The sequence below is a fragment of the Hemitrygon akajei genome, unplaced genomic scaffold (assembly GCF_048418815.1).
Source record: "Hemitrygon akajei unplaced genomic scaffold, sHemAka1.3 Scf000073, whole genome shotgun sequence".
NCBI lineage: Eukaryota > Metazoa > Chordata > Chondrichthyes > Myliobatiformes > Dasyatidae > Hemitrygon > Hemitrygon akajei.
In genome coordinates, this window is record NW_027331959.1 from 1,249,117 (window position 1) to 1,272,378 (window position 23,262).

General features: G+C 46.4%; 2 long non-coding RNA genes across 2 annotated transcripts; both read left to right on the plus strand.

The window, feature by feature from the left end:
* Positions 1-1,475: 1,475 nt before the first annotated feature.
* Positions 1,476-13,272, plus strand: LOC140722230 (uncharacterized). Its single transcript, XR_012097564.1, has 3 exons — positions 1,476-1,613; positions 12,550-12,615; positions 13,225-13,272. It is a non-coding gene; the product is annotated as an uncharacterized lncRNA (long non-coding RNA).
* A 4,530-nt stretch (positions 13,273-17,802) lies between these two features.
* Positions 17,803-21,305, plus strand: LOC140722229 (uncharacterized). The gene is made up of 3 exons (XR_012097563.1): positions 17,803-17,917; positions 20,353-20,474; positions 21,168-21,305. It is a non-coding gene; the product is annotated as an uncharacterized lncRNA (long non-coding RNA).
* Positions 21,306-23,262: the final 1,957 nt, after the last annotated feature.

Below are 23,262 nucleotides of genomic sequence, written 5' to 3' on the forward strand. Positions count from 1 at the left end.
CCGGGGGAGGTACGACCAGTACAAAAAGGACAGGTTACGCCTGAACCCAAAGGTTGTATGGAATGACACCTGGGAGGAGCATATCGCTGCAGCAGAGAAACTGTTAGAAAGGCTGACCAAGGCAAATCTCACTGTAAACCTTGCTAAAAGTGAATTTGGCCACACTGCTGTCATGTATCCTGGCTATGTGGTATGCCACGGCCAACTGGCACCTGTGTAGGCCGAGGTTCAGGATACTGCTGAGGCTTCCATTCCGACGGGCAAGAAAGCATTACAGACGGCTTTTTTCGGAAATGGTTGGGTATTACCGTAAGTTTTGTAAGAAATTTGGAGACATCGCTCTCCCCTAACGAAACTCCCAGGGAAGAGTGTAAGATTTGTGTGGACTGACTTTTGCAAAGAGGCATTTGACCGCCTGAAAACCATTCTGTGTTATTACCCTGCGCTCAAAGCACCTGATTTCAATAAACCATTTTGAATCGCGGTAAAGGCTAGTGATAAAGCTGAGGGCGCAATATTTTTGCAGAAGTATGACGATGCAATTGTACATCCAGTGTCTTATTTCTCAAAGAAATTTAATATGCATCAGGAAAATTCCACCACTGTTGAAAAAGAGATGATAGCGCTCATTTTAGCGTTGTAACATTCCGACGTCTGCATATGTCCTGCGCAGAGACCACTTGTGGTTTACACAGACCATAATCCATTCGTGTTTCTGAGTAAAATGAAGGATAAGAACAGAATGTTGCTCAACTAAGTTCTGATCTTGCAAGAGTATGACATGGAAATAAAACACGTGAAAGGTACTGACAATGTTATAGCAGCCTGTTTGTCTCGATGTTAAGTTTAAGTTTGAAATGCTTTGCTATGTTACCTGATAATTACACATGTATTGGTTTAGTGCGCCGCCCTATAAAATGCTTTGGTTTAATTTGAATGCATGGAGAACCTGCTTCATCGTCTCTGTTGTGGACGAACTTAACGGGGTCATTCCTTATCGTGACTCCACATGAGAGCACAGTTCTGCAGTAGGGATTGCTTTACGGAGGGAGTTTACCGAGGTCAGTCTCGGGACACGATGCCACTGGTTTTGAACTGTGGGTTGACAGCTCTATCTCAGACTCACCCTACTCCGATAACACACACTGAGTTGGATAATTTGGACAACACAAAAGATGCAGCTCCGTGTAACCGCGGAAATGCGATGGTGATCAAACTGGGACTCTTAACGGTGCAGTTGACTTCCCTCGTTTGTAAAAGTGTTTCAGGTTCATTTGGAGAACTGTGAGTTGTTTCAGAAACCGTTGTCCCAGTAGGCAAAGTTGGTGGTGGATTCAGATGCTGTCTGGATCAACTCATGTCTGTGATAGTCAGTCGATGTCCTAGTTAATTAATGAACTTCAGTTTGCACAAGATGATGCAACACTTGCCGTTGTGTACTTAACGTCACGAGTTGTTTTTTCTTCCTCTGCATTGCAACAGCCTGTGTCATCTCTCTGAAAACACAGGCTGCGGACAACCAGTACAGCAAGTCAGCCTGAGGTAAGCCGTACCACCTGGCGACTCAGCGGTGGGACAATAGTCACTGGATGATAGAGACAAGGGATCATACCGTACGTATCGCTCTCTCTCTCTCTCTCTCTCTCTCTCTCTCTCTCTCTCTCTCTCTCTCTCTCTCTCTCTCTCTCTCTCTCTCTCTCTCTTCCAGCCCCCCCCCCCCCACTCACACAATTTTCTATCTCTGTTCCGGCTCCTTTCTCTCCCACGGCCTCCAGTTTCCGTCTTACAATTTCATCTCTCTTTCTCTCTGCGCCATTCTTCCCCCCGTCTCTGTCCGCATTATTCAATATCCCGCCCAGGCCCTCCCTTTCTGGTAGAATATATGCATCCACCTCGATCTCTACCCGTTACACAGACGTGGCAGGAAGAACGAACCCTAGTGCAGGACTCTGACATAGAGGCCGGGTCAGGAGGCAGAATCGAAACCAGGCTGAGTCAGGACTAGGGAGGCTTGATTCACGAAATGATACGGGGTTGAAGACTTGGAGCTAGGTTCCTCTCTTTCTGAGAGTCGACCGACAATCTGGAAAAGTCTGACCGGAGCTGTCGGAGTCTTATCCTCTGGTGGTAATGGAAACTAAGTGCTGGTGATTGACAGGAATTGGGAAAGACTGGGAATCAAGTGTGGGGATTAAGGACCAATTAGGGAGGAAAGGGAAAAGGTGGGAAATGCCAGCCAGAACCATGACACCAACATCTTCCGAACCTCGATCTCTACCCTCCCATATCGTCTTCATCCCATCCAAAGATACACAGAAACATAGAAAACCTACAGCACAATACAGGCCCTTCGGCCCACAAAGCCTCTCATCATCTTATGCACCTCTATCAGGTCACCTCTCATCCTTCGTCGCTCCAAGGAGAGAAGGCCGAGTTCACTCAACCTATTCTCATAAGGTATGCTCCCCAATCTAGGCAATACCCTTGTTAATCTCCTCTGCACCCTTTCTATGTCTTCCACATCCTTCATTCAGTGAGGTGACGAGAACGGAGCACAGTTCTCCAAGTGGGGTTAGACCAGCGTCCCATATAGCTGCAACATTACCTCTGGACTCCTAAATTCAATTGCACTATTAATGAAGGTCAATACACCTTACGCATTTTTAACCTGAGTCAACCTTCGCAGCTGCTTTGAGCGTCAATGGACCTGCGCCCCAAGATCCCTCTGATCCTCCACATTGCCAAGAGTCCAACCATTAATACTGTATTCTGCCATCATATTTGACCTACCAAAGTTAATATCTCACACTTATCTGGGCTGTACTCTATCTGCCATTTCTCAGCCCAGTTTTGCATCTTTTCAATGTCCAGCTGTAACCTTTGATAGCCTTCCACACTATCCACAACACCTTCAACCTTTGTGTCATCAGCAAACAGACTAACCCATCCCACCTCTTTCACATCCTGGTCGTTTATGCCAATCACGAAGAGTAAGGTCCCAGAACAGATCCTGGAGGCACTGCACTGATGACCGAACTCCAGGCAGAATATGACCCGTCTACAACCGATCTTGCCTTCTTTAGGCAAGTCAATTCTGGATCCACAAAGCAATGTCCGCTTGAATCTCATCCCTTCTTACTTTCTCAATACGCCTTGCAGAGGGTACGTTATCAAATACCTTGCTGAAATCCATATTCACTACATCTATTGCACTTCCTTCATGAATTTGTTAAATCACATCCTCAGAAAATTCAATCTGGCCTGTAAGGGAAGACCTGCCCTTGACAAAGACACGCAGACTATTCTTAATCATATTCTACCTCTCTAAATGTTCCTAAATCCTGCCTCGCAGGATCTTCTGCACCAACTTGCCAACCAGTTAAGATACACTGATCTATAATTTCCTGGTATATCTCTACTCCCTTTTTTGAATAAGGGAACAACATCTGCAAAACTCCAATCCTCCAGAATCTTACCCGTCCCCATTGATGATGCAAAGATCAGCGCCTCAGGCTCAGCAATCTCCTCCCTCGCCTCCCACAGTAGCCTGGAATATATCTCATCCGGTCCCGGCGACTTATCCAACTTGATGCTTTCCAAAATTTCCAGCATATCCACTTTCATAATATCTACATGTTCCAGCTTTTCACTCTGCTGCAACCCATCACTACAATCACCAAGATCCGTTTTCCATAGTGAATACTGAAGTAAAGTATTCATTAAGTACCTCTGCTATTTCCTCCGATTCCATACACACTTCCCCACGTCACACTTGATAGGTCTTATTCTTTCACATCTTTTTCTCTTGCTCTACACATACTTGCAGAATGCGTTGCGATTCTCCTTTATCCTGCCTGCCAATGCCTTTTCATGGCCCCTTCTGGCTCTCCTAATTTCCTTCTTAAGCTCCTTCCTATTAGCCTTATAATATTCTAACTTTACATAGCTCTCAGAACCTTTTTTAAGCTTTTTTTCCCTCTTGACTGGATATATTACAATCATTTCACACCACGGGTCCTGTATCCTACTATAATATTCCTGTCTCATTGGAAAGTGCTTATGCAGAACTCCACACAAATATCACCTGAACAGTTTTACATTTCTTCCGTACTTTTCCCTGGGAACATCTGTTTCCAATTCATGCTTCCAACTTCCTGCCTGAGAGCCGCATAATTCCCCTTACTCCAATTAAACGCTTTTCTAACTATTCTGTCCTATTTCTCTCCAGTGCTATTATAAAAGAGATAGAATTATGAACACTAACTCCAAAATACTTTCCCATTGAGAAATCTGACACCTGAACAGGTTTATTTCCCAATACCAGAACAAGTACAGCCGGTCCTCTTGTAGACTTATCTACATATTGTTACAAGAAACCTTCCTGAAAAACGTAACAAACTCCACCTCATCTAAAGACTTTACTTTAGGGAGAATCGATATTTGGGAAATTAAAATCGCCCATCACGACAACTCTGGGTTTTTTTTTACACCTTTCCAGGATCTGTTTCCCTCTCTGCTCCTCGCTATCCCTGTTACTACTGCGAGGCATATAAAAAACACTCAGAAAATTCATTGACCTCCTCCTGTTCCGAACATCCACCCACCGAGAGTCCGCAGATGATCCCTCCATGGCGTCCGCCTTTTCTGCAGCCGTGACACTATTTCTGATCAACAGTGCCACGCCCCCACCCTTTTTGCCTCCCTCCCTGTCCTGTTTGAAACTACTAAAACCCGGCATTTGAAGTAACCATTCCTGTTCCTGAACCATCCCTGTAATGGCTTCCACATCATATCTCATAGTACTGATCCACCCTCTAAGCTCAACCACTTTGTTCACAACACTCATTCCGATTTAAAAAAAATCACATCTCAATCGTTCGGTCTGAGCGCGTCCCTTCTCTGTCACCTGCCTATCTTCCTTCTCGCACTATCTACAAGCTTTCTCTATTTGTGAACTATTTGTAAACCACCTCTTCCGTTCCGTTCCCACCTGCCAACAGTTCTAGTTTAAAGTCTCACCAGCAGCCTTAGCAAAACTTCCAGCCAAAATGTTGAACCCATGCGATTCAAGTGCTACCTGTCCAGTTTGTACAGGTCACGTCTGCCCCAAAAGAGGTCCCAATGATCCTGAAATCTGAATCCCTGCCCCCTGCTCCAAACCTTCAGCCACGCATTTATCCTGGACCTCATTCTATTCCTATTCTCACTGTCGCGTAGCACAAACAGTAATCTCGAGATTATTATCGTTGCGGTCCTGCTTCCCAACTCCTACCTAACTCTCTGTAGTCTTTCTTCAGGACCTCTTCCGTCTTCCGACCTATGTCACTGGTACCAATATGTATCACGACCTCTGGTTGTTCTCCATCCCACTGCAGGATATCATGGACGCGATCTGAAACTTCTCAGACCCTGGCACCTGGGAGGCAAACTGCTATCCGAGTTTCTTTCCTGCGTCCACAGAATGGCATGTCTGACCCCTTAACTACAGAGTCACTATCACTGCTGCGTTCCTCTTCCTTTCCCTCGTCTTCTGAGCCACAGGGTCACACTCTGTGCCAGAGGCGCGGCCACTGTCCCTTCCCCAGGTAGGCTGTCCCCACTCCAACAGTACTCAAACAGAGGTACTTATTGTCAGTGGGTACGGCCGCAGGGGAACTCTCTAGTACCTGACTCTTCCCTTTCCCTCTCCTGTCTGTGATGCACCTGTCTGTCTCCCGTGGCCCCAGTGTGGACAGCTGCCGATAACTCCTTTCGATCACCTCCTCGCTCTCCCTGACAAGGCGAAGGTCATCGAGCTGCCTACCCAAATCACTAACGCGGACCCTGAGGAGCAGCAGCTCGACACACCTGGTGCAGATATGGCCGACCAGGGGGCTGGGAGTCTCCGGGAACTCTTACATCTGACACCGAGCACAGAAAACTAGCCTCACACACATAGTTGCTCATTTGCAAAAATAACGTAGGCAAACCTACGTCGCCTGGTCCCGTTGTCCCATTACCGCCGAAGTCCGTTGAGCCAAATTCCTATCAGTCTGCTACCTCTCACTACGCTGTGCGCTGGGTATGGCGGTCTTCTTTTTAAATCTTTCGCGCTCTACCTGCTGACTTCACGCGCCTGGGAAATCTTGCCTCGCTTTTACCCCGAGTGGGAAAAACTGCCTTCGCTCCGGGTATCAGCCGTTCGCTCGAAGCCTTCTTGCGCCGAAGGGACACTGTATCAGACAAATCAGCGTGCCGGAGATTTTGGTGACGTTAAACATGGGGTTCGGTTAATAATCACACAACGAGCAGTGGGTCTACATGCATCTCTATCATGTGCGCAGTCTCTAGGAAGTGGGAAATCACGGTCAGTGGTGCTCAGGTCACAGCGATGTCAGCCCTTGAGCTGAAGGGTGTCACAGGTCCTATTACTAAGGTTTCTGATAACTCTCACCAGAGATGCTTGAAGATCTCAGTAGTCCAACAGCATCAGGAAAAAAAGAAGCACAGTCCTGGTTTCGGGCCGAAGCACTTCGGCAAGACTGGAGAAAAATTTCATTTGAGGAGTAGATTTAAAAGGCGCCAGGTGTGAGAGTGAAACACCAGGGGTTAGGCGAAACCAGGAGGACGTGGTGGATGAAGTAAATAGGTTGAAAGGTGAAAGAGACAGAAGACCATATAAGACAGAAAAAAGGGGAGGAGCACCATAGGGAGGCGATGAGCGGTCAAGGAGATATGGTGAGAGAGGGAAACGGATATGGGACATAGAAAGCGGGTAGTTGGTTCAGCGGGTTGGAAGGCCTAACTGGAAGTTTGAAAAATCGATGCTCAGTTCATCAGTTTGGAGGCCATCCGTACAGAATATAAGGTGCTGTTCCTCCATCCTAAATGTGCTCTCATCACGACAGAGGTGGCAGCCATGGATGGACATACCGCAGTGGGAATGGGAAGTGGAATTATAATGGATGACACCTCGAATGAAAAGCCTCTTCCTGAGAGCATATGCGGCGGTGACGGAGGAATTGAGGGAAGGAGATTGCATTTTTACATGTAACAGGGCTGAACGAGGTATAGTTCCTCTCGCCCCACCCCTCGGCCCCTTTCCATACGGATCCCCCAATACTACTCCCCACTAATCTCCCTCCTGACACGTACTTTGTAAGCGGAACAAGTGATACACCTGCCCCTACATCTCACTCACTAACACTCAGTGCTGTAAACAGTCTTTTCATATGAGGCAACTCTTCACCTGTGCGACCGTTGGGATCATTTATTGTGTTCGGTGCTCTCGGTGTGGCCTCCTTTATATCAACGAGACTCGACCGAGATTGAGCGACGACTTTGCCAAAGACCTACGCTCATCCCGCCAGAAAAAGCGGGATCTTCCAGTGGCCAGCGATTTTAATTCCAGTTCCCATTCCCATTCCGATATGTCCATCCATCCCTGTCGTGATGAGGCCACGCTTGGTTTGGAGGAACAACACCCAATATTCCGTTCCGGTAGCTGCAATCCGATGGCACGAAAATCGATGCCTCAATCTTCCTGTAATGCCCCATGCACCCTCCACTTTTCACCATTTCCCATCCCCTTTACCCCTTATCTGCTTGCCCACCAATCGCCTCTCTCCGGTAGTCCTCCCACCCATGTTTTCCTTCTTCCACGGCCATCTGTCTCAGAATGAAGTGCATTGTCGCTTCCGGTGTGGCTTCCTGTATATCGACAAGACTCGACGTAGATTGTGAGACCGCATGGCCAAGCATCTGAGTTCAGTCTAGCAAAACAAGCGGAATCGCCCACAGGCCAGCGTTTCTAATTCCAATTCACATTCCCATGTCCATCCATGGCCTCCTCCGCTGTCGTGATGAGGCCGCACTTAGGTTGGGGGAAATAACACCTTATATTCCGTTTGAATAGGTGGAACCTGACGGCATGAAAATCGATGTCTCAATCTTCCTGTAAAGTCCCCATTCACCCTCCACTCTTCACTATTTCCCATCCCCCTACCCCCTCACCTAATCTCCTTGCCTGCCCTTCACCTCCCACTGGTGCTCCCCCCCCTTTTAATCTTTCTTCTATGGCCGTCTGTCTCTTTCACCAAACAATTTCCCATCTGCTTAGTTCATCACTCCCCCTGCAGGCTTCACCAATTACCTGTTCTCTCTCCCCCCATTCCCGCCCAAATTTTAATTTTAATTTTAAATAAACTTTTAATTTCACCCCTCAGCTTTTTCTTTTTCTCCAGTCCTGCCGAAGAGTTTCGGCCCGAAATGTCAACTGCTGTTTTGTTGAGTTCCTCCAGAATTTTGTGTGTGTTGCTCTGATTTCCGGCTTCTGCAGGTTTTGTCTTGTTTGAGAATTCGGGATCATATTTATTATCATTTACATACACTGTGACGTGAAACGTGTTTTTGTGGCTGCAGTACTGTGCAGAGAATTCGCCATAAGTACATAGTTAAAGAGAGACAGACAGACAGATAAATAGATAGAGAGATAGATAGAGAGAGAGAGAGAGAGAGAGAGAGAGAGAGAGAGAGAGAGAGAGAGAGAGAGAGAGAGAGAGAGAGATCAATGGATCGATAGGCAGATAGACACGCACCAATGGGCAAAGTCCTCTCCCTCTCCCTCCCTCTCTCTCTCTATGTCTCTCTGTCCTCTCTTTCTCATTCTTACTCACACCGTCTCCTACCTCTCTATCTCTGTTCTGGCTCCTTTCTCTCCTACTGCCTCCAGCATCCGTCTTACAATTTCATCTCCCTTTCTTTCTGTCTCTTTCCCCCATTCGTCCCCCCGTCTCTGTCCCCATTATGCAATATCCCGCACACAGCCCTCCGTTTCTACTGGAATATATATATCCACCTGGATCTTTACCCTCCCATATCGTCTTCATCCCATCCAAAGAGACTCTGTATCAGACAAATCAGCATGCCGGAGATGTTTGTGAGGTTAAACCTGCGGCTCGGTTAATAATTACACCAGGATCACTGGGTCTACATGCATCTCTATCATGTGCGCAGTTTATGGGAAGAGGGAAATCACGGTCAGTGGTGCTCAGGTCACACTGACGTCAGCCCATGGACTGAGGGGTGTCACAGTTTCTATTACCAAGTTTTCTGACCACACTCACCAGAGTGACGGTATGAGCGAAGGGCAGGGCGTGGGATAATGAAAGGGGATACGGAGTGGCTGAGTGAGTGTGTGGGAAGGTGGCAATGGAAAACCCTGTGGATAGCTATAAGGGCATCGTCTTTGGTGTAGAAGACATAGTCATTATTAAATGAAAAGAGATCTGTTGCTGGTGATGCCCAGTTAGTGGAGCTGTTGCACCATACCCAGAAAATAAAGATCACCATAGGGGAACTGTCGCTAACCCAGTCTATACCTTGTACTTCTCCCCGGGCACGTCAACGCGTCTAATTTCGCGCATTGTATTTTGCTGATGTTCCCGTCGTATTGTTGACAGCTTTGGTGAAAATTCCCGAGGGATGGAAACTGGTATCTCCTCTATTGATAACCAGAATGAGAATCACAAAAAATGCTTGAGGATCTCAGCAGGCCAAACAGCATCAGTGAAAAAAAGAAGTGTTGTCCGAGATTCGGGCCGAAAACGCTTCGGCAGGACTGGAGATTTAAAAAAAAAACAGCTGAACAGTAGATTTAAAAGGCGCCGGGTGGGGAGAGCGAAACACTAGGTGTTAGGTGAAACCTGGAGGGGAGGGAGTGGTGATAAAGAAATTAGCTTGGAATGTGAAAGAGCCAGGACCATTTAAAACAGACAAAAATAATTGTAGGAGCACCAGAGGGAGGCGATGGGCGGTAAAGGAGATATGGTGAGAGAGGGAAAAGGAGATTGGACATAGAAAGTGGGGGGGGGAGTAGGGTCGGCGGTTTGGAGGGCATTACTGGAAATTTGAAAAATCGATTTTCAGTTTTTCAGGTTGGAGGCCACCCGTACAGAATATAAGGTGCTGTTCCTCCATCCTAAGTGTGCCCGCATCACGACAGCGGAGGGGGCCATGGATGGACATACAGCAATGGGAATGGGAAGCGGAATTAAAATGGATGACCACTCGAATGAAAAGCAACATCCTGAGATCATATGCAGCGGTGACGTAGGAATTGAGAGCAGGGGATGGAGTTTTTACATGTAGCAGGGTTGAACGAGGTATAGTTCCTCTAGCTCCCCCCCTTTCCATACGGATCGCCCCTACGTGACTCCCTTGTCCATTTCTCCCTCCCCACTGAATTTCCCTCCCGGCTCTTATCTTTGTAACCGGAACAAGTACTACACCTGCCCCCACACCTCCCTCACTAACATTCAGAGCTGTAAACAGTCTTTTCATATGAGGCCACACTTCACTTGTGAGTCTGTTGGGATCTTTTATTGTGTTCTGTGCTCCCGGTGTGGCCTCGTGTACATCAACGAGACTCGACGTAGATTGAGAGACGGCTTTGAAAAAGACCTGCGCTCAGTCCGCCAGAACAAGCGGGATCTCCCAGTGGCCAGCGATTTTAATTCCTGTTCCAATTCCTGTACCGATATTCCATCACTCACTGTCGTGATGAGGCCACGCTTAATTCCTTTTCACCATTTCCCATCCCCTTCCCCCGCCCCTCACCTTATCTGCTTCCCGCCAATCGCCTATCTCTGGTAGCCCCCCCCCCCCGCCCCCCACACCCCATTGTTTTTCTTTCTTCCATGGACATCTGTCTCAGAATGAAGACCATTGTCGCTCACGGTGAGGCCTCCAGTATATTGACCAGACTCGACGTAGATTGGGAGACAGCGTCGCCAAGCATTTCCGTTCCGTCCACCAGAACAAACGGGATCGCCCACTGGCCACTGATTTTAATTCCAATTCACGTTCCGATTCCGATATGTCCATCCATGGCCTCCTCCGCTGTCGTGATGAGGCTACGTTTAGGTTGGGGGAACAACACCTGATATTCCGTTTGAGTAGATGCAACCTGACGGCACCAAAACCGATGTCCCCACGCCCCCTCCCCTTTTCACCATTTCCCATCCCCCCTTTCCCCCTCTCACCTAATATCCTTGCCCGCCTGTCACCTCCCTCTAGTGCTCCTCCCCAATTTTGTTTTCTTTTTTCTATGGCCATCTGTCTCTTGCACCAAACATTTTATCCCCCCATAGATGCTGCTGCTTTGTAGAGTTCCTCCAGCATTTTGTGTGTGTTGCTCTGATTTCCGGCTTCTGCAGGTTTTGTCTTGTTTGAGAATTCGGGATCATATTTATTATCACTGACATTCACTGTGTGACGTGAAACGTGTTTTTGTAGCTGCAATACAGTGCAAAGACAGAAAATTCCCAATAAGTACATGTAAAGGGAGATAGATAGATAGATAGATAGATAGATAGATAGATAGATAGATAGATAGATAGATAGATAGATAGATAGATAGATAGATAGATAGATAGATAGATAGATAGATAGATAGATAGATAGATAGATAAACCAACCGACTGATGGGTAGATCAATAGATCGATAGATAAATGGATAGACAGATGGACACGCTCCAATGGGCAAAGTCTCAGCAGGATGGAGTCAGCGAGGATGTTTTCCCTGACTCAGATGTTTTGGATCAGGGACCTGCTCCATCATCAAGGGATTACATTGGCAATCAATCTCAGAATGAAGTGTATCATCGTTCACATATTTGGTGCAATTTCTTCTTCTGTTCCAACAGCACAGCGTGAGAGTGAAACATTGTAAATTGCAATAAAAAAATACTTATGGCAGACAGGAGCTGTCAGGAGAGGAAGGGGAGAGACATTAGATGAAGTACACTTCATTAGAACTGAGGAGGGAGAGAAATGTAAGTTGGTCTGGGCAGCAGCAAAGGTGGGAAGGCACTTTAGAAATGAAACATCTCTGCTCTGCTGAGATTTGACTGAATTGGTTTATCTGATGTACGAGATACAGTGCAAAGCTTATTTTTACACTCCACACCAAACTCTCTCCTTCTGTCCGACCAGCCCTACCCTCAACCCGCTCTTACAACTCCCTTACTGTGTTCATCCAATTCCACTCAATCACTCTTCCTCTCCCGCCTATTCTCTCGCACTCCCTCTTTCCCCATCTCTGTGACAGAAACGCTGTCTTTTCCTGGAGTGGAGGAGGCTACCCGAGGTGTTCTAACCGATGAAGGGCATGCATAGTTCACACGCTGGGAACGTTATCCCATGTAGCAGAGGCTTCAGTAGCACACAATATAGATCTAAGAGGCGAAGTGAGAGGCTCACCAGGATTGTTAAGTGACTGGAATCAACTAGGGCTGGCTCTCCTGCTGTCGAGGGTGCTAACCAGAATCCGTTGCGGTGCAGTGGGAAGGATAGTGCTTGGGTAGAGATACACTGACACTCCATCCCCTGTATCGAGATGAGCCAGTTAAAATTGTGGGATTATAGCCAATGTACGAATTATTTCGCAATACAATGATGTTGAGTACTAGAACTGGCTCGGTGGGCCGATGGGCTGGTTGCTGTATAACCCTGTGAATGGCCTTATGCCCATGGCAAATACTGGATAGTGACTGTTTCTGTTTCTCATAGGGTAACAATGCTGCCCGTGTTTCTGCTTGTCGCCTCGCTGGCCAGCGTGGAAGGCTTGAGCAAAGAGTAAGACGAGAGTCAAATTCCTTTCCTGCCGCAGTCCCACCATCTGTCGCTCTATCCCGATTCCTTGTATCCCTGCCAGTGCTGCCTCCGTGTGTTGCACTCCCTCCGACCAGGCACTGCCTGCCTCGCCTCCCTCCTTCAATCAGTTTTCCGGGACCAGCCGCCCTCCCCAACCCGGTTTCCATTCACAAACTCCGCCTCTTCAATCCATATCGCTTAAATCCTGATCCTCCCTGCAACGGAAACCGAGGCAAGAACGACAACTGAGTACTCGGATTAAACATTTGTACCGAGCCACATCAGTAATGGTAGACACTCAGCAACAGACAATATGAGAGCTAAGAACCGAGCTCCTTTCAAAAAATACATTTGCGGTCCCCTCACCAGCACGGCGTCTTTCTGCAAACCAGCCTCCCACCAGATAACATCACCCATGTTTAGCGTACGGCTCTCTTAATGTCGTACCTTGTTACACTGTCGGGTTTGATCTGAGAGCCCTTCTCTTCTGATGACACACATCAGAGAATCCACTGTTTTGTGGAATGTGTGGGATGCTTGTCTGCATTGTCTGTTGAGCTTCTGATTCTCTCATTGTGTTTTTGCTTGCAGTCGTTGCTTGGGATATGATGTCCTCTGCACCACTGCGGATTATCAGGTAATGTGATCGCTGACTATTACTTTTCGCTTCCTCATTCCCCCGGACGTCCCGTCTCTCCCTTAACCACATCTGTTCTCCCGAGAACCTCCCTGTCATAGATCATTGTTCACTGTTGGCACCTGAGCCTCTAATTACCCGACACTGCCACGTACAGATTCCCGTCCACGTCATTCTTCCTCAGACCGTGGGGACGAATTGTCTCCGCTCCTCCGTCATTGGTTCTGAACCCTGGAGCTGCTTATCCATCAACACCGGGGTATCAGACGCAGCTGGAGAACTGCAGCCAGCTGACTACCCACCCTGGCCCCACTTCCCCCAGGGAGGGTAGGGTGAAGGGTAATTTAAGGACTTTAAGAAAGATGTGTCTTTTAGAGAGGGTACGAAGGAGCTTTGCTGGGATGTTTACTGAATTAGTGGGTCCGTGCTCTGGTAGGAATTTGCGCACACTCGGAATGCTTTCTTGAAGCGGCGGTAGCTGAGGCGAGGTCATTAATGGTTTAAATATTTGAGAAGTAACTCTGACATGTGTTTTACGTGAGAGGCGGTAATAGCAAAGAAGTATGCAGGAGGCCGTCAATTGTGAGTTTTTTTTCTCTGTCGGTGGAAGGGCTTCAGAAACAACATGTTCAGACTACAAAAAATCTACGCGCATGTCAGAATAATAGTGAAGGGTAACAAGTGTAGAGAAACTTGGTTTTCAAAAGTTATTGAGGCCATGATTAAGAAAAAGAAAAAAAAAATGTACTTCACAAGTATAGCCAGGTAGGAAACAATGAGGTGATTATGGAGTACAGGAATTGCAAGATAGCACTTGAGAAAGAATTCTGGAGGGCTAAAGGAAGGAATAACGAATAGGCAAGGTGAACCCTAAGCAAGTATATAGAAATCGTAAGAGCAAAGGGATTGCCAAGGGCCAGAATTGCTCTGCTGGAAGATTAGAAACCATGTGTAGAGCCAAAAGGGGGGGGTGTTGGGGGGGGATGTTTGTTTTTCCTGAAGATTTGCGCACGGATTCTATGGAAGTGAGGCGAAGCGGCAGAAACATCATGGATTCTGTACAGATTACAGATGAAGAGGTGTTTTCTAACATGAGGCATACCAGAGTGGATAAATACCCAGGAACTAATAATGCGATCCCTCGGAAGCCACAGGCAGCCAGCTCAGACATTACTTGGGCCTGAGCAGATACATTTGAAACATCCTTTGCAATTGGAGAGATACCAGAGGATCAGAGGGTAACCAATGATATTCCGCTGTTTTTAAGGCTTTAAACGTCAAGCACAAAATTATATATAGGAATTTCTGACATCAGTTGAGGAAACGTGACTGGAAATTGTTCCAAGGGACCTGATGTAGAAGTATTTGGATAGACGTTGACTAATTAAGTACTATCGGCATGGGCTTCTGCCTGGTAGTTTATTTCTAACCGATTTATAAGTTTATCAGGAAGTTACCAGGAAAATAAATGGATGAAGGCAAGGCTTTGTGGGAGAAACCAGATAGTGGCAGTAGATGTTTGTCTCTCAGACTGGGGCCGGGGAGTATCGATGTGTTATAGACTGTGCTGTGTTCTTTGTTGTTTTCTTTCATATATATCAACACGACCGATGATAATGGATCTGCAAAATGTCGGTGACACCAAGTCTGGGGGTATAGTGGATAGCGAGGAAGACTATCTTGGCTTCCAGTGGGATATGCACCAGCTGGCAAAATCGCCTAAAATATGGCAGGTAGAACATAATGCAGACAAGTTCGAGGCTTTACACTTTGGCAGGACTAAACACACATCAGGACACTGAAGAATCTGGTAGAGCAAAGTGATCTGAAATACGGTCCATAGTTCGTTGAAAGTGTCGTCATGTGCAGTTACGGTCGTAGAAAAATCGTTCAGCACATTGGCCTTCATTAATCAATGCATTGCGTGCTGGAGATGAGATGTTTAGTTGAACATGTTTCAGACATTGGTTAAGCCCAATCTAGAGTATTATCTGCTGTTGTGGTCACCTTCATAAAGGAAAGATGTAATTAAGATTGAAACAGTACAGTGAAAATTTACAAAGATATTGCCGCGACCGGAACATCTGCATTACAAGGAGATATTGTAAAAAGTTTCGTCAGTATTTCTTAAAAGATTGAGAGTGGTTTTGAAAGATGTTTACAATGTTAGGAGTGGAGTACTTGTTTCCACTGGGGTTGAGTGGGACTACAACCGGCATCCTGGGTCCAGTGTGAAAGTTGGAAAGTTTAAAAGATGTTTACAATGTTACGAGTGGAGTACTTTTTTCCACTGGGGTTGAGTGGGACTACAACCAGCATCCTGGGTCCAGTGTGAAAGTTGGAAAGTTTAAAAGGAACATGAGGAAAAACCTTTTCACTCAGAGGATCATGAGTGTGTGGAATGAGCGACCCGCACAAGTGAGGCATGCGAAGTGGATTTGATCGTTTAAGCGAAGATTAGATCATTACATGGATGATGAGGTATGGAAGTCTTTGGTCTCGGTGCAGATCGACTGCAGTAACAGTTCAACTGGTCACTGCATGGATTAGATGTGCTGACGGGCTTGTGTTGTACTTCTCTATGTCTCCATGGGATTTTATGGGCAGGGTTTTTCACCCCGAGTGCGCTGAATGCTTCGAGCGTGCGACCTGTGTTGTTAGACCATAAGGCCATAAAATATAGCAGTAGAAATACGCCATTAGGTCCATATAGACTGCTCCGCCATTCAAACGTGGGCTGATCCAATTCTTCCCTTCATCCCCACTCCCCTGCTTTCACTCTATACCCTTTGATGCGCTGACTAATCAAGAACGTATTTATCTCTACCTTAAATACTCCCAATGACTTTGCCTCCAAAGCCGCTTGTGGCAACCTATTCTACAGATTTACCACCCTATGACTAAAGTAATTTCTCCGCATTTCAGTTTTAAAAGGACGACCTTCAATTCTGAAGTCGGAGCAAATTGTCTTCGAATCCTCTACCATGGGAAATAACTTTGCCAAATCTACTCTGATCAGGCATTTTAACATTCTAAATGTTTCTAGGAGATCACCCGTCATTCTCCTGAACTCCGGGGAATACAGCCCAAGAGCTGCCAGACTTTCTTCATACAATATCACTTTCAACCTTTTCATTTTAGTGGAAACAGTTACATGAGAGTTTTTTCACAGGCATTTAGATAGACACCTGAAGGAAAATGTTAGAGTATGGACAACGTGAAGAGAGAGGGACATATTTTAGTTAGCCAGTTGATTACGATTTTAATTGACCTGGAACAGTGTTGTAGGCCGAAGGCGGCGCGACGACGCAGGGCGCAGCGGCCACTCCAGTAAGGAATATCCGTTATCTGTAAGTAGGGGCCGTGCACAATCCTGATTTGATTGAGACGGATGTGTGAAGCACGGAGGAACATCTGGCGAAACTTCTGACATGCCTGTGCTGCTGACGCTGCTACTGAGCGATCGGAGAGATCTCCAGAGAGGAAGGCCCCGAATCCTCGGCTTTGCCTGTTGCTTGGTGGCCGGAGCCGGGGTTGAAGCACTCGGCAGAGATGGTGCTCGGTGCTCGGTGTCGGAGGGCTGGTCGGAGGCACGAAGTTGTCGGAAGTTTTCGGACGGACTCATAGTTGGCTGTGCTCGGGTGCTTCCAGAGGCTGCATCGGGAAGTTTTGCCACGTTGGAGGTTTCTTCCTTCTGCCATCTGCGTGAGATGATGGGCTATCTGGGACTTTGAGACTTTTTTTTTTACCGTGCCCATGGTATGCTCTTATCAAATTATGGTATTGCTTTGCACTGTTGTAACTGTATGTTATAATTATGTGGTTTTTTTGGTCAGTTAGTCTTGGTCTGTCTTGTGTTTATGTGATATCATACTGGAGGAACATTGAATTTCCCCTTGGGGATGAATAAAGTATCTATCTATCTATCTATCTATCTATCCTCTACTTCTCTATGTTCCCTGTTCTGTGTTTGATTTGTCACAGCGGCCTTGTTACAGACAGTAAATCCGCCGTTATCATTTGCGCCCAACACATTCTGAGGAGGTGCTGCGGTAGTTCGCCAGGATTGGCACGCTTCGAGTGTCAACATATCTTTCCACCAATGACTCTCCATGACCAATACGTCCTTGTAATATGGGAGGATACCAGAGCACCCGGAGGAAACCCACGCGATCACGGGGAGAACGGAGAATTCTTTACAACCGAGAATGATGATGTGGATGGCGGGGAATTGAACCGATTTGCGAGTGCTATGAAACTCTACGTTGGTTGTTACAATACGCTGCCGCCTTGCCAGGGTACCTTCGGACCACGAAGGGACTATTGATACATGTGCGCATTACTGAGTGTATCTGTTCAGAGGAACTTGTCCCACTTTAAGCCCATACCCTGGTCAGTGTCAAGACATTCTGTTCGTTACTATGCTCATATCGTTCTGCCTCCCCGTAAGCTAGCCTTCCTCCTCAATTCCGAAACGCACATCACCGAACCCCTCTAACAATCCGTACAGTAAGAACTCTATCCTCTGTCAACAGTTGCGCCGGTACAATGAATCGGTCTGGGTTGGAATACAAGGCAGCTGGGACATGATTCACGGAACTGACATAGCACGGCTGCAGCACTATTTCAGACGGCGAAACTCGGAAGGTAGGATAACGCCCAATTTTGATGGTATCAGACAGAATCTGTCGTCTGTCAACTGGGACAGGCTGTTTCAGACACTTATGTATTTGTTAAGTTGGAGGCTTTGAAAATTGTAAAGGTAAAAATTACAAGTGTAGAAAACCGTGGTTATCTAGAGATGTGGAGGCGCAGGCTGAGAAGAACTGGAGATGTATATCACGTATAAGCAGGTAGGAACAACATATGTATTTATGGGGTAACCCTAATGCAATGGAACACATAAAAAGGAATCAGGAGCGCCAAAGGAAGGCATGAGTTTTCCCCAAAACACAAGTAAAGGGGAATGATCGGGGATACTACATATATGTTAAGAACAAAAGCATTGCAAAGGACAAAATTTATTCCTCTGGAAAAACTGAATGGTATTCCATGTGTGTAGTCAAAAGAAGTGGGGAGGTCATAAATGATTTTTCTTTTTCCTCTGTATTTAGTCAGTAGACCGCTACAGCATCTATAGCACAGAGGCAAAGCGGCAACATCTTCACAGAGGAGGATGTGTTTGTTGCCCTGTCGCAACTTAGCGATGCAAGTGGAAACATCACCGGCGTGTTAAAAGTGATAGTCAGCAGTATGTGATGTATCAGAGGACTGGAGTATAGGTAATGTTGTTGCTGTATTCATGAAGCAGGAAGCTATCGGGTGGTCAGCCGGGTACTAATAGTGGCAAAATTAGTTGAAGGTATTCTAATCAAATGGATACATAAGTATCTGTTTTAACATGGATGAGGATTAATCAGCTTAGCTTCCTGCCTATACATTATTGAGGCCGTTGCCACTAAAGCTGATGAAAGCAAGGCTATGGACATTGTATACATGGATTTCAGTATTCCAGTTGAGAAGGGCCCGCGTGGGCGTTTGGACAAGAAGTTTCGATGCATTCAAGATTAGGTAGTAATTTGAATTAGACATTGGCTTTGCGGAGCAGCGAAGTACATTGTCGCGTCTCTGGCTGGAGACCTGTGACTAGTAGAGAGCCGTAGGGATTGATGCCGTGTCCGTTGTTGTTTGCCATCTATCTAAGGGATCTGAATGATAATGTGGTTAACTCGATTAGTAAAATTCAGGGATCACACCAAGATCGGGAATGTAGTAGACAGTGAGGATTACTGTCATGGCCTGCAGTGGAATTTGGGCGAGCTGGAAATTGTGCTTAAAACGGCAGATGGAACTTAATTCAGTCAAGTGCGGGATTTGCAACTTCGGTCGGACCAGCCGGGGTAGATCTTAAACAGTGAAAGACAGGGCACTGAGGAGTGCGGCAGAGCAAAGGGATCTGGGAATACAGGTTCATATTTGACTGAACATAGCGTCACAGGCTGACCGGGTCGTAATAAAAGATGTTTGTAGATTGGTCTTAACTAAAAGTATTGAGTAAAGGAGATGCAAAGTTATGTTTAAGTTGTCAAAACTGAGAAATAAACAAGTTTGCAAGAGGACAGAAGAATTTTTATAGGGAATTCCTGGGTCTTCAGGACCTTAGCTATAAGGGAATATTGAATTGGTTAGGTCTTTAATTTCTGGAAAACAGAATATCTAGAGGAAATTTCACAGAGGTTTAATAATTATGATGGGTATAGATAGGTTGAACCATTCAGGCGTATTCCACTGAGGCTAGATGGGAATACAAGCAGAGGTTAAGAGTGAAAGTTGAAAAGTTTGAGGGGATCCGTCTTAACTCAAAATTTATGGCAACGTTTAAAGACCTGGCAGCAAATATTGGTGCATGTGAGCTCGTCTTCAAAGTTTAAGCGAAGTTTGGATACTAACATCGATGGGTGGAGTATGAAGAGTTAGGATCCCAGTGGTGATCGAAGGAATCGGGCACTTTAACTCGTTCAGCACGGAGCAGATAGGCCGAATGGCCTGTTTCTGTGTTGTTCTCTTCTATAACTCGATGACTCCATGACCCAGAATGAACTGGATGAGGCAGTATAAATTGGAATATTAAGCTTGCAGATGACAAGAAGCTTTGCTGACTTGGAGATAATGTGGAGTATTGCTGTAGGCTGCAGCAGGACAGAGACAGGATGTGGAGGTAGGCTAATAAAGAGAAGGTGTTGTTCAACCCCGACAAGTGTGAAGTTAGATTGTAGAAGGAAATTTGGGATCCGCACCACAGATCCATTAAACCTGCAGCAGAAATTGACATGGTTATTGAGAACGTGTGTGGTATGTTGCCCGGGGTGGTGTCAGAGGCAGGCACAATAGCTCACTTAGGAAACTCCTTGATAAGCATATGGAGGTCTGTGTGGGAGTGAAGATTCCGATTGATCTTAAAATAGCTTGTAATGTAGTCACCACACCGCGGAACGTAGGGTTTGTATTGAAACTAAAGCTTTAGTATATTAATGTTTCCAAAGACATGTATTAAGGATTATAGTATTCTATAACACTTTTAGGGATGGAGATCCAATTGACTGGACAATCTCTCATTTCATACACCAGGAATGGAGCGCTTACAATCCACTTCGTGCTTCCCGAAGAGCTCTGGGACAATCCTCCAACAGCAACCGACCCAGGAGTGAGTACCAGCTGAAAGCGGACAATACGTTGTATTGTGTCTGACCCCCATGCCCCTCAATCTCTAGAGAGGCAGGTGTTCAGGAAGGAGTCCTGCAGAATCGTATGAATGTAACTTCTTTATCAGCATCTGAAATCAGATACAAGTACTTGACCAAGAGGAAAAACTGGAGTTGGTTCAGGTGTTTGAGATTAAGTCCCAGAGATCTGTCAGCACCGAATAATGTCAATGTTTTCCAGGAATTTGGCACCTCAAGACGCTTTTGCTGTCCAATATGAAGGAAGCGTTTGGGGTTACTTAAATGCACACGGTGCAAAAGGACGAACATAGCATGATTATCTTAACGGGAAATCATGCCTGACAAATATGCAGGTATTCTTTGAGGAAACGACAGGCCGGTCTGAAAAAAGGCGAGGAAGTGTGATAAATCAGTGTATCTGAATCTGAACCTGAGGTAGATGCAGTGAGTCATGGTGGGTGCGTTTCTAACCGATTGTTTCTGTTCCGGGATTCTGAAGGGAGAGGAGGTGTAGGGGGAAGTATCGCGGGTCCGGAATCTGGGCGGCGAGTGGAACTGCAAAGTGATCTCAGATATGACTTGACAACTGATTGAATGGAAGAACAGGGTGGAAAGCGGGGGGCTGGTGAATCGGAATTTCCCTGTTGCCATATTACGTTCTTTGCATCTCTCAGGTGTTCGTCACTCATTTACCAATGATGGATGTGTTCGCCAGGAAAATCCGTCGGTTTCACTTTTCCGACGTAGTTGATTTCAACCGCACGCTCACTGAGCAGAATGTCCATATCAACAATTCCAACTTCTTCATGCATTCCTGCTTGAGGTAGGTTATACAGCGACATGTTTATTTAGGTTTTTCTACGATCAGTGGCCAACGGGCTTTCCTAGAATGTACTGGGGCAGCTCGCAAGATTTCGCCATGTTTCCAGAGCTAACATATCATGTGCACAGCTTCCTCATCAGAACCCACAGTTTCCCAATATCCAATGACAACAGCATGCCTCCGCACAGGACAACCCCACTCCCGTGGTGTGAGGAACACTTACTCCGAGGGTGAATCCATCACTCTCACCACGTCACCAATAGCAAATATCTGAACCCCATGCAGATACAGCACTGGAAAGTGAAACACGAGATTTCACCCAGGTTAACCAACAACCACTCTTCCCTCTCCCAATCCCTGTCCCGGGCAAAAGATCTGAATTTCATTGCTGGTGCTCCGAGACAACGGAGAGCAGAAAGCAGAGCCACCATGTAGTGTCCCGTTTTGGATGCCCAGAAACAGTTAGTCAGCAACTTTGTCCCACCTTTCTGCAAAGACACTTCATGCACTGTCAGAATCAGACCATTATCACTGTCCCATCTAAAGACAACACCTCGCATGAAGGCACCATGAATCCCCGTGCTGTGCGAGGCGGCATTGTGTACGTCCTGCTGAGCGAGCAGTGAACCACGTCTCCGGGTTCACCGCGCTGAACACGACTGAGGCTTCTTCAGATTCTGGCGCCAAAAAAACAATTAGCGGCCAAAGGCTCGGAATTGGCGAGTAAATGCATGAGGAAGATTGTCTCGGTGAGCGAGGCGATAAATAAATCAGAGACAATATATCATTAGGGTGTTCACGCTGACAGAGGGGTGGAAACTCTCCCGTGGTAAACCCCATCTCCTCACGCTGCTCTTTCAAAGGTAAGGGAACGTTTGAACGACTGTCCTCGACTCTAAAAGTGACTGGCTGAATGCTGTTCGATCACAGAGCCCTGCAAAAAATTATTAAGCTTTTCAAATTTTCCAGACAGATTTCTCAGTCAAGATCTCCCCTGTACAAAACACTGCTGGCCTGAGACTGTTTTATCACAAGATACTCCAAAGTTTCACCCTCAATAATGACTCAAAAATCTCATCAGCAGTTAGCGGTACGCGGGCGATTTATAATTAGTTTTCGATAAGATAATGAGATGTGGGAGAAGTATTGAACCATTCGGCCCATCGAGACTCTCCACCATGTTATCTTGCCTCATTTGTTATCCTGCTTGCCTCATTTCTCCTGTTTTAATCTCTGTACTTTGTTACCTTTACGAATCAAAAGCAGATCAAACTCCACCTTAAATAAAATCATAAACATGGCCTCCACATCCATGGCAATGAATTCTTCAAATTCAGCATCTTCTGATCCTCATGTGCTGTGCTGTACTACAGCATGTTCTATTAAGGTGGGGGGTTATATGGGAGGCAGGGTTTAAGAGTCGACAGCAACATTGCGGCCGAAGGGCCTGCACTGTTCTGTACTATTCTATCTTCTATATTCTGGCGAAAGGAATTCTTTATCCACTCTTAGGCTAAGCACTCTGCTCCAATCCCCAATCCCCCATAGGAAACGTCCTCTCTCCAGCTACTCTATCCAGGCCGTTCAATGGTCCATGATTTTCCAGCTCATTCTTCAAAACTACATCTATCGTTGAGCTGAGAGTCTCTCGCTAATTTTATACCTTCATCTTATCCTTGAAACAGGTCAGCAGCTTTAGGTAAAAGAGTGTAAATGGATGTGGAATGTTCTGTGTGCGAGCGGGGCGGTAAATGAACCAGAGCCGCTGCAGTATCTGTTGGGTGTCCGTGCCTACGGAATGATGGGAAGGCTCTGGCGCTGTCAGATAGAAGGCTCGCTTATCGCACTGCTCCTCCGAGGGGTGAAACAATGTGAAACTTCTACGGGGTCAGTGTGCCCAGAGGGAAGGTGGGCTGGTATCCCGGTGCTGCCACTGAGCATCTTTG